Source organism: Protopterus annectens, chromosome 10.part0 (assembly GCF_019279795.1).
Source record: "Protopterus annectens isolate FY-2018-M chromosome 10.part0, PAN1.0, whole genome shotgun sequence".
In the NCBI taxonomy this organism is placed as follows: Eukaryota; Metazoa; Chordata; order Ceratodontiformes; family Protopteridae; genus Protopterus; species Protopterus annectens.
The window spans coordinates 1,778,747,224-1,778,757,068 of record NC_056744.1 but is presented as its reverse complement, the minus strand read 5'-3'; positions in this window follow the sequence as shown (position 1 = coordinate 1,778,757,068).

The window sequence follows — 9,845 nt, the reverse complement described above, 5'->3', positions numbered from 1 at the left end:
CAGGTGGATACTCCTAAACCATCAGCATTTCCTCCTGTGCTACTACAGGTGGATACTCCTAAACCATCAACAGTTCCTCCTGTGTTGCTACAAGTGGATACTCCTAAACCATCGGCAGTTCCTCCTGTGCTACAACAGGTGGATACTCCTAAACCATCAGCAGTTCCTCCTGTGCTACTACAGGTGGATACTCCTAAACTATCAGCAGTTCCTCCTGTGCTACTACAGCTGGATACTCCTAAACCATCAGCAGTTCCTCCTGTGCTACTACAGGTGGATACTCCTAAACCATCAGCAGTTCCTCCTGTGCTACTACAGGTGGATACTCCTAAACCATCAACAGTTCCTCCTGTGTTACTACAGGTGGATATTCCTAAACCATCAGCAGTTCCTCCTGTGCTACTACAGGTGGATACTCCTAAACCATCAGCAGTTCCTCCTGTGTTGCTACAAGTGGATACTCCTAAATCATCGGCAGTTCCTCCTGTGCTACTACAGGTGGATACTCCTAAACCATCAGCAGTTCCTCCTGTGTTACTACAGGTGGATACTCCTAAACCATCAGCAGTTCCTCCTGTGCTACTACAGGTGGATACTCCTAAACCATCAGCAGTTCCTCCTGTGCTACTACAGGTGGATACTCCTAAACCATCAGCAGTTCCTCCTGTATTGCTACAGGTGAATACTCCTAAACCATCAGCAGTTCCTCCTGTGTTGGTCACCTTGTTAGATACTTTCATTGCTGCTTCCAAGTCTCCTGTTTATCAGCCTTCTGCTCCTAAGAAACCTGATAGGTTCTAAATGGTTCCTGGGGACTGTCTATTTTTATTTAAATGTCCTTCTGCTGATCCTGCTATGGTGTCAGTCTCTTCTGACAAACATTTTAATCTTTTACCCTCTTCCAAACTGATAAGGATAGCAGGGCAATGGTGAAGATTGGGAAGAAAGTTTACACTGCTTCTACTTTAGCCTTTTGGGATATTAATTATCAGAGCCACATGACCAGGTATGCTCTGGCCTTGATGCCTCAGGTTAGTCAGGTTATCTCTGCCCTCCCTGATTCTAATGACAAATCCTTTGACTTATCTTTTCAAGTAGCTCACCACTCTATTACATGTAGCTCTGATACTGCTGACGCCTTTTCTAGGGCTGCAGCTTGTTTAAGTCTATTCAAGAGAAAGGCAAAGTTATGGAAGACCTTCAACATATTTTTGACTCAATAACCCCTAAGTTTCAGAGGAATTATCCTTCTAGATCTGCTTTTGTTCACAGGCAACCTCGCCAAGCCTCTAAGACCAGAAAGGGTGGAATTCAGGCCTCATTTGCTAAGGCTTCTCAGATTTCTGTGGCCCAGAAGCCTCCTTTATCTGATATGCCTGCTTATCTTTGACAATTCACCCCCCCTCCCCACCATTAGACCAGGTACCTTTGTCCCTTCAGCTATCCCTTTGACTTCTAAGTTGGCATCTCATCACTTCAGACTCTTGGGTTCTTTCTATCATCCATCAGGGTCACTTCATAGTGGAACTCTCTCCCTCCTTTTTAGGGATTCCTCATCCTCCTCTACAGCAACTTCCTCATTTCCCAGAGGTTCTAGGGTCCCTGTTGAGCCAAGGGGTCATTTAACCTGCCCACCCTTCCCAAGTGGGATTTTTTTTATTCTAGGATGTTCCTGTTTCCTCGAAAGGAGGGCACATGGAGACCTATTTTAGATGTCTTCTGGCTCAGCACTTTTCTCAAGATCCCTTCTTTTTGCAGGCTTACTCTTCAAACTCTGTTTCCTCTTTTATTACTCCAGGCTTTCCTAGTGTCCTTGGATCTGAAAGGTTCTTGCCTTTATACCCCTATTCACCTTCTCTTCAGAAAGTTTTTACATTTTTCTTGCCTTCCTCTCATTTTCAGTTTCCTGATTTGCCCTTTGGCCTCTTTACTGCCCCAAGGATATTCACAAAATGCTTAGCTCTTATTACTGCCTTCTTCAGGCACCAAGGCATTCAGACTTTTCCTTAAGTAGATGACCTGTTGCTTCAAGCATCTTCTCCTAGTCGATTGGTGCAGGATCTGACGTTCAACATCTCTCTTTTTCAAAGTCTGGGGTTTACTGTCAAGTTCCAAAAGTCCATCCTAACTCCCTCACAGGATCATGTGTATCTGGATTGCAGGATTCAGACAGTGCCAATGCTGGCCTCTCTTCTGCCTCCAAAGGTTTTGTCACTGACAGCCTTCTTTCATTCTCTTCTTTCCTGACTGCAATGCCAACCAGGGAGTTTCTTTGGGCCCTGGGATTCATGACCTCCTCTATTCAGATGCTTCCTCTTGCCAGACTGCATATGTTGTAGCTTCCATGGTACCTCTAGTCGGTTTGGGTGCAGCATCATCAATCTCTGACTTTCTCAGTACTTCTCCTTCCCTGTCTCAAGAAGGAATTTGAGTGGTGGATTCAACAGTTCACTCTCAACCCAGGCCAGCCCTTTCAGCCTCCAGTCCAATAGAATAGGCCAAAACAGACTGGAGCAACTCACACAAATAAAAGAAGACCAGAGGGACACCCAATAAAAAAGGGTCCTGGTTATGAGCATGGCATCTGACTGAAGATCTCTTCCATTTGGTACCACTGAAGCGTCCGCATATTCTGCAATACAACATTTGCCCCAGGATTGTCCTCTTGTACTACAAATGGACAGAAGAAGCTCCTTAATGCTTTTGCATACATGGGTCCCCTCAGATTATCTATGAAATGATTCCAGTTATTCTCAAAAGGGGTAACATATAATTATTGACAATTGGATGAATAAGGCCAATCTAACACCAAACTGGATAGGTTAATTGAAGCACTAAAAGTGAAATTGGCTATGCTTAAAGTGGTCCATAAGGGCAGCTAGCATAGTATTTACCTGTGAACTTATTACAACAGCAAATACATTTCCTCATTTAGAAAACAAGCAAATACATTCAGCTTAAGTTCAAACACTCTCAGCCTAACAACGGTACTGTCAACCTAACACAAATAAACTCTCACACATTAACAGCAAATAAACATCCAACTTTTGGTACCATCTACAATGTCACTTGCGCAATATATAGCACACTCACCTTTGGGGCAGAAGGCTGAAGGTTCTATTCTTACATCAGGTAGATGGATTGCTGATGCTGCACTCCTGAGTGTGCCACCCTTCAGATGAGATATTAAACTGAAGCCTTGTCTGCTTGAGTTGGTGATACTCAGGTGGATGTAAAAGATCGCACGGGACCCATGAAAAAAGCAGAGGAGGTTCCACAATGCTCTGGCCAAATTTCCCCCAATAGTATAAATACCTCCATGGGTCTCCCCTGAAAAGAGGCTACTAGCCTAGTAAGACTAATTCAGTAAACAAAGGATAAAGTATTAAATAATTAACATAATAAGAAGCAAGTACTGTCATTCTAAAAAAAAAAAAAAAACAACAGCAAAAAATTTCACAGTCAAATAAGTAAACACTCTGACCTCACAAATAATATTCTTAATGAGTCTGCTTACAACAAGAAAGCATCCCCAGCCTAACAAAGTAACACTCTCAGGCTAAGAACAAGTGATAAATCTCATTCTGACAATAAACAAGCATCACAATACAACTTTAAACAGGTACACACCCACAACTTAAGACAAGCATTTTCAGTCTAGCAAGTAAGAATACTCAACCACCATCAGCAAACACCAGGAAAAAAGAACAGACCATAACCATAGCAAGTATTTCAGTCAAACAGGGCTTTCTACAGAAGTTGCCAAAACCATAACAAACCTAAATTACAGATAAGGACAAATGCAAGATTCTTTCTCTCTTTTCTTTGTTTATTAACTGGATAAAGCCACTAGGCACAAATGATGCCTTGCAAAGGTGAACTACGAACTCTGTCTGGTGAAGTGACTTGCTAAGAGTTGTACAGCAGACAAATGGCAACTGAATGAGTCAAACAAAGAACTGCAGGTTCAAGGCTGTCAGGAGATCATAACCTTAATCTTCTGCACTAAACCACCAGAAATAATAATAGACCAGACAGGCTCTGATAGCAGATTCTGATTCCCAAATTTTGCAATTCTATTCCCTCACTAATGAATATTTAGTGAGTTATGGTGTTTAGAAGTGGAGAAAAAGATACTCAAGCGGATCAAGGAATTACTAGATGAAAGGGAGTTAAAGTAATAGTGAAGGGAGCACTAGCAGGAGAAAAGTGAGTAGTGGGTGTCTGCAAGGAGTATTATTTATTTATTTATTGGCATTTAATTACCCAGAAAGACCAACAGGGTAGATGCCAGTTTTAATTGGAAACCCAGGAAGAAAAGCTCCAAACTATTACAAAACATTTTAAGAACAATAATTTTGCAATCTTCAAAATTAAACAAAAATATCTGCAGTTTAAATAATTATAAAAATTAGACAATATAAAAATATTGATTAAGAATTGATACAGGACAACTGGTAATATTTAGAGAAATTTTAGACAGTTTGTAGACAGTTTGTAGAGAAAGTAAAGGTAAGTTAGTCTAACACAAATATGAATTGTAATATGAAGTGAGGGAAAAACAGGCTTATGGTATATTTACAGAGGAAGAGAATTTGATAGAAGTAAGGAAGTAAGCGAAGAAGGGAGAGTAAGGAGGTATAAGGAATGAAAAGGTACTTGTTCAAATTTAGGGATATAGTTTATCCTGTTTTTGAGCAAAAACATAGCCAGATTTTAGCTAGGAAGTCTTTTACAGTGGTTTTGAATGATGGGAAGGAAGGTATTGGCCTGATAAATACTAGTAAGGAGTTCCAGCCCTTGGCAACCTTGCAGGAGTTTATGGTCACTGGATCACAATGATTGACTGGGAACATAGTTGTGTAGAATAGTTTTTAGTGTTGGAAAGGCAGATGGGTGCTGGGTAATTTCACAGGTGGTAAGAAGTTGTGTATATGTTAGTCGATGAGGCAATTCTAACCAATTTAGGCTTAGTGCTATACAGTGGTGGGTTCTGAAATAGATATTTGCCTCAAATTTAATAACTTTGTAATAGCATTGTTCCAAGTTTTAATTTTTGTGAAGCCTGGAGGTTAGTAAGGATGGGACCACCATAAAGGAGAGAGACGAGGAGATTGGTATAGTTTTAGTTGCGTCAGTGAGAAAGTTTTTGGCTTTGTAAAGCATCCCTAGTTTTTAATGAGTTTTTCTTATGCAATTTTGTATGTGCAGGTCGAATTTAAGATTATCATCCACTGTCACCCCTAATAATTTGCTATGAGAAGTGACTTCAGTGATTGTATTATCAACAGAGAGAGAACTTTAAATTTTGTTTTATGAAAGAGAGAGAGATTTGTGGGAACAAATAGCAGTTTAGTCTTTGTTTGGGTTGAGCATGAGTTGTTAGTTATGAAACCATGTTTCAGTGGCTGTTAAAGCTTTCTGAGTATTTTTTTGGAGGTGTACCATGTTGTCCGATGTATAAATGAGAGTAGAATCATGTGTATTGTATTAAGGTGGCCTGTTGTGTGGAAGTATAGAGGGTGTTGGTGAAAATGTTAAAGAGGAGGGGATCAATGCTAGAGCATTGTGGTACATCTGTGGTGACTGGGAGGTATGGAGAGAGGGTGGACTGCCATTTTACTGACTGATACTTATTGGACAGATAGCTTTTGAAATGCAGAAGTGTGGGCTAAGAGAGACCTAGTGAGGACATTTGAAGTTGAAGTTTCCTGTAACAAACTGCGTTGAAGGCTTTAGACAAGTCTAGAAATAAGGAAAGTGCTAGTTTGCTATTATCTCTAGTTTTATTAACAGTATCTATATAGGTTAGAAGGGCAGTTTAGATTAGCGTTGGGTCCATTTCTCTTTGAGACTGTTGTATCTTGTTTCAGAAAAGTACTGAGAGCATGCCCAACCTATTTGCAGACATTCCAATCAGCATCATAATTGGTGGGGGTAGAGTTAAGGGATCATATGTTACCATTTCCATTTTAGCCAATATCAATAGATTGTATTGCCAAGGTCACGTTCCACTAATAACAAATCTAGATATTTTTGCCTGTTGTTTTTAAAGTATGTGTCTTCATTGTCTGTGACACAGTACATTTTGTGTGGCATTTATGTACAATAGTTGTGAAACAAGAGGCATGTAGATTTGTGCTTTTAGTACTTTACAGCTACAGTTTGGTGTTCTAGCATGCATGGCATGTGCATTAGTTTGGAAAGCAACTGCAGTTTAGAGTTCTAGCATGTATGGTACTTGCACTAGTTTGGAAAGCAGGTGCAGTTTGGTGTTCTAGCATGTATGGCATGTGCATTAATTTGGAAAATGTCTGCAGTCTGGTGTTCTAGCAGACATGATACTTGCATTAGTCTGAACTGGAGCTACATTTCAAATATATCAAACTGTTGCATATCAGGAGCAGAACTGAATTATGCCTGCCCAGGTGTTTGCCCTTTTCCTACAGTTTTGTGACTGTAGAGGTAATATATTTAATTAAGGATGTGTGGGATGAAGAAGGGCTTGGTTCTCTTCAAAACCACTTTTTATGCTTTTATTAATGTTGGGGACAAATGAATGCTGCTTCTATTTTAGTGGCACAAAGTTTGCGACTTTACTATGTTGACATGATTTTTGCTAGCGGAGGCAGAGTTTACAGATGGATTTAACTAAACCAAGAAGCAACAGTTATGATTTAGTGCTTCAGCATATAAGTTCTTACATCTGGGGATCCATAATCCAAGAACACCAGCTTAGTGTGTGACAAACTCAACACCCAAGAGCAAGAAAAAGATTTGAAACTCTTAAATCACTTGAAAGCTGAACCACTTGGTCTACTCTGAAAAGGATGGGTTGAAAACCCACAAGATGGTGGGATGTATACGGAGACAGGAATCAGTCTGAAATGTAAAGAAGTAATATTGCTACTCTGCTGGTCACTGCTAAGGCTAGAACTAAAATAGTGTACATTTATTTTACCCTTTTCTTGAATAATTGATAGAACTAGTGAAGGGAACCCACACAAATGGTGACATGACTAGTGGAGAAGGGCTATAGAATCAGGCTTGTGGAACTGACTTATTCATTCTGGAGGACAGGGGGAGATGGAATGGAGACACAATACGTACACATAAAACAGTAATTGATTAATACCGGAAAGTCAGTCTAAAATTGATGTACTGAATGGAAGAAGAAAGCAAAAATAATGTGAGTAGCTACATCAGTTTGGTCATATGAAAGAAATTTGTCACAGAAAGTGAATGGAGAAAAGGATGCCTATAAGAGGAATCCATAGAGTGTAGTTCTACTGAAAGTTTTAAGAAGGCATGATGGGTCAGTGGAAAAGACAGGGGGTGACGTGGTAGCAACATAATTATGGCTCTGTCAAAAGGACAGATTGTTAATCTTTCAGACAAATCTTGTATCTTGTCTGTAACATACAAGTGAGTTTCATAAAGTATGGTTTATAGAGCAGAGTGAGGAAGAATCAGGATAATCTGAATCTACCCTTCAAACCAGGGCGTCAGCCCCACAACTTCGCAGAGTGAGGGGAAGAATCAGGATAATCTGAGTCTACCCTTCAAACCAGGGTTTCAGTCCCACAACTTCACAGAGTGAGGGAAGAATCAGGATAATCTGAGTCTACCCTTCAAACCAGGGCTTCAGCCCCATAACATCCTCTTCCTTATTGCATCTATGACGGAATAAATGACACCACTTGACCTAAATTATCAATGACTCAGGAAAGGAGGCATTTGTCTCTAGCAGAGCTATGCAGATAAATGTTAACTACATTGCATACTCAGTTTCATGTGTCCGTACACGTTTTCCTGTTTTGCTATTCTGGTCCCTTTGTCCCAGGTTCCACTACACAAGGTGTGGCATAAAATGTCTTTGCATTACAATTGTGAATTCAGAAGGGTGAAGGAGAAAAGCACAGCAGAAACATCACTAAGCTTAAAAATATCAAGATGTGTCTGCTCCATGCTGCAGACAGCCACCCGACCTCATAACCTGATAGTTAGCATTTGGCCATATGTGTTCTACTCCATCTGTACATTGGTTACAAGAAAGGTGGGATGTAGAATGTGTAGATTAATATTTATGTATGCCTTTAAGAAGTTTTCCATGGGCTTGCACAAGTGTATAAATACTGAGCATATGCGAGCCTGACTGCCATTTTGTAGTAAGCTGTTGAGATGTAAGCATGTACATCTGTGTAGTCTGTCAGTTGATCAGGTCATTTGTATTTTGCAATGCTGCCATCCATCCTGGTGTGTTTCTATGTAATAAAGCATATAAACAAACTTCCCAGCCTGTTCATCATCTATACTAGAGGGGGACAAGTGACATGGTGCCAGAATGGGATCCAGTTTCTCCAGATTCAAGACCGAGAGGCATTCAGTTAAGACTGAAGAAACATAGAGGAGTGGATCATCCCTACTGTATGTATAACTCACAAAACAGGTCAGAAACAATTTTCAGATGTTAGAACTTGCTCAAATGACTTCTTATTCATAAACTATGAAATGAAGCATACAGAAGACTCTAAACAATATTTTAAGTAAACGACATATCTGAAACTGTGATATATTGATTTGATAGAAATATTCGAATTACTATGGAAATTGTTGGAAATAAAGTACAAATTGCATAAAATAAATGAAGTAAAGAAAATGGCCACATTTTTCACTCAGCGTGTATATTAATGAAAGCTATTCTAGATATCAGAAGTCTATGAAGTATTCACATATTTGAGCAGTATTACAGTGCAGTTATTTTGCAAAATACAGCCATTCTGAAGCATATTTCACAATTACAGTATTTTGAAGAGTTTATTGTACATTTGAATGTTAGTACAAGCTCTCAGAGCACATAACAGCTTGTTCGTATATAATTACAAGGGCCATATTTACAGTGTGTTTGTGCATAATTCGTTGGCATGGCAGACGGATTTTTGAAAACCAAGTCCATTTGTGTTTGATACTAATATTGCAGAGAACTGGAGAGAGTTTGAGAAAGAGTACAACATTTTCATACCAGCTGCATTTTCTGATAAAGATGATCATACAAAGGCATTTATTCTGCTTAATCTAGTGGGTCAGATGTCATTGAAAGAAAGTGTTCATTTGTGTATGCACTGCTGTATTTGCAGGAGAGTGGGAAAACTGCCATATTGTTGTACCAGCTGAATCAAGGGAAGACCCTGAGTGCTTAAAATGTAAGTTTAGAGAAATGTGTAATCCCCAAACAAATATTACATTGGCAAGGCACTTATTTTACACAAGGGATCAAAAGCCTGGTGAAACCTTTGCAGCATATAAAACTGATTTGAGAAACAAAGCTAAAATGTGCAGATTTGGTGATTTAAGGGATGACTTGATAAAATACAGACTTGTGTGTGCTATTAAAGGTGATGCTGTGAAAAAGATTTTGCTTTATGACAGTGATTTTACTTTGAAAAAGGTCATTGAGATTTGTCAGCTATATGCGCTTACATAAAAGCACACAGATATGCTTACAAATGAGAGAGATGCATGCTTACAGTAACTTCTAAAGCCCATGTTGACTGTATGCAGCATGTGTTAAAAGAATCAGGCCCAAGTACATGGCAATAACTGTAACCCATGGAGCACTCACTAGTAAACCCTAGAACTTTCCAGCAAATTTCAGAGTTCACACAGTCTCAGTGAAGCACGAGTGAGTCAGCAAACTCAAAGAATAGGCCCCCACCCAGTTTCATTGCTAACTGTTGTAATTGTGATGGTAATCATGAGTCTAAAAGGGAAAAGTGCTTAGCTTTTGGTCAACAATGTCACAAGTGCGATAAGTGAAATCATTTCAAAAGGTTTTGTAAATCAAA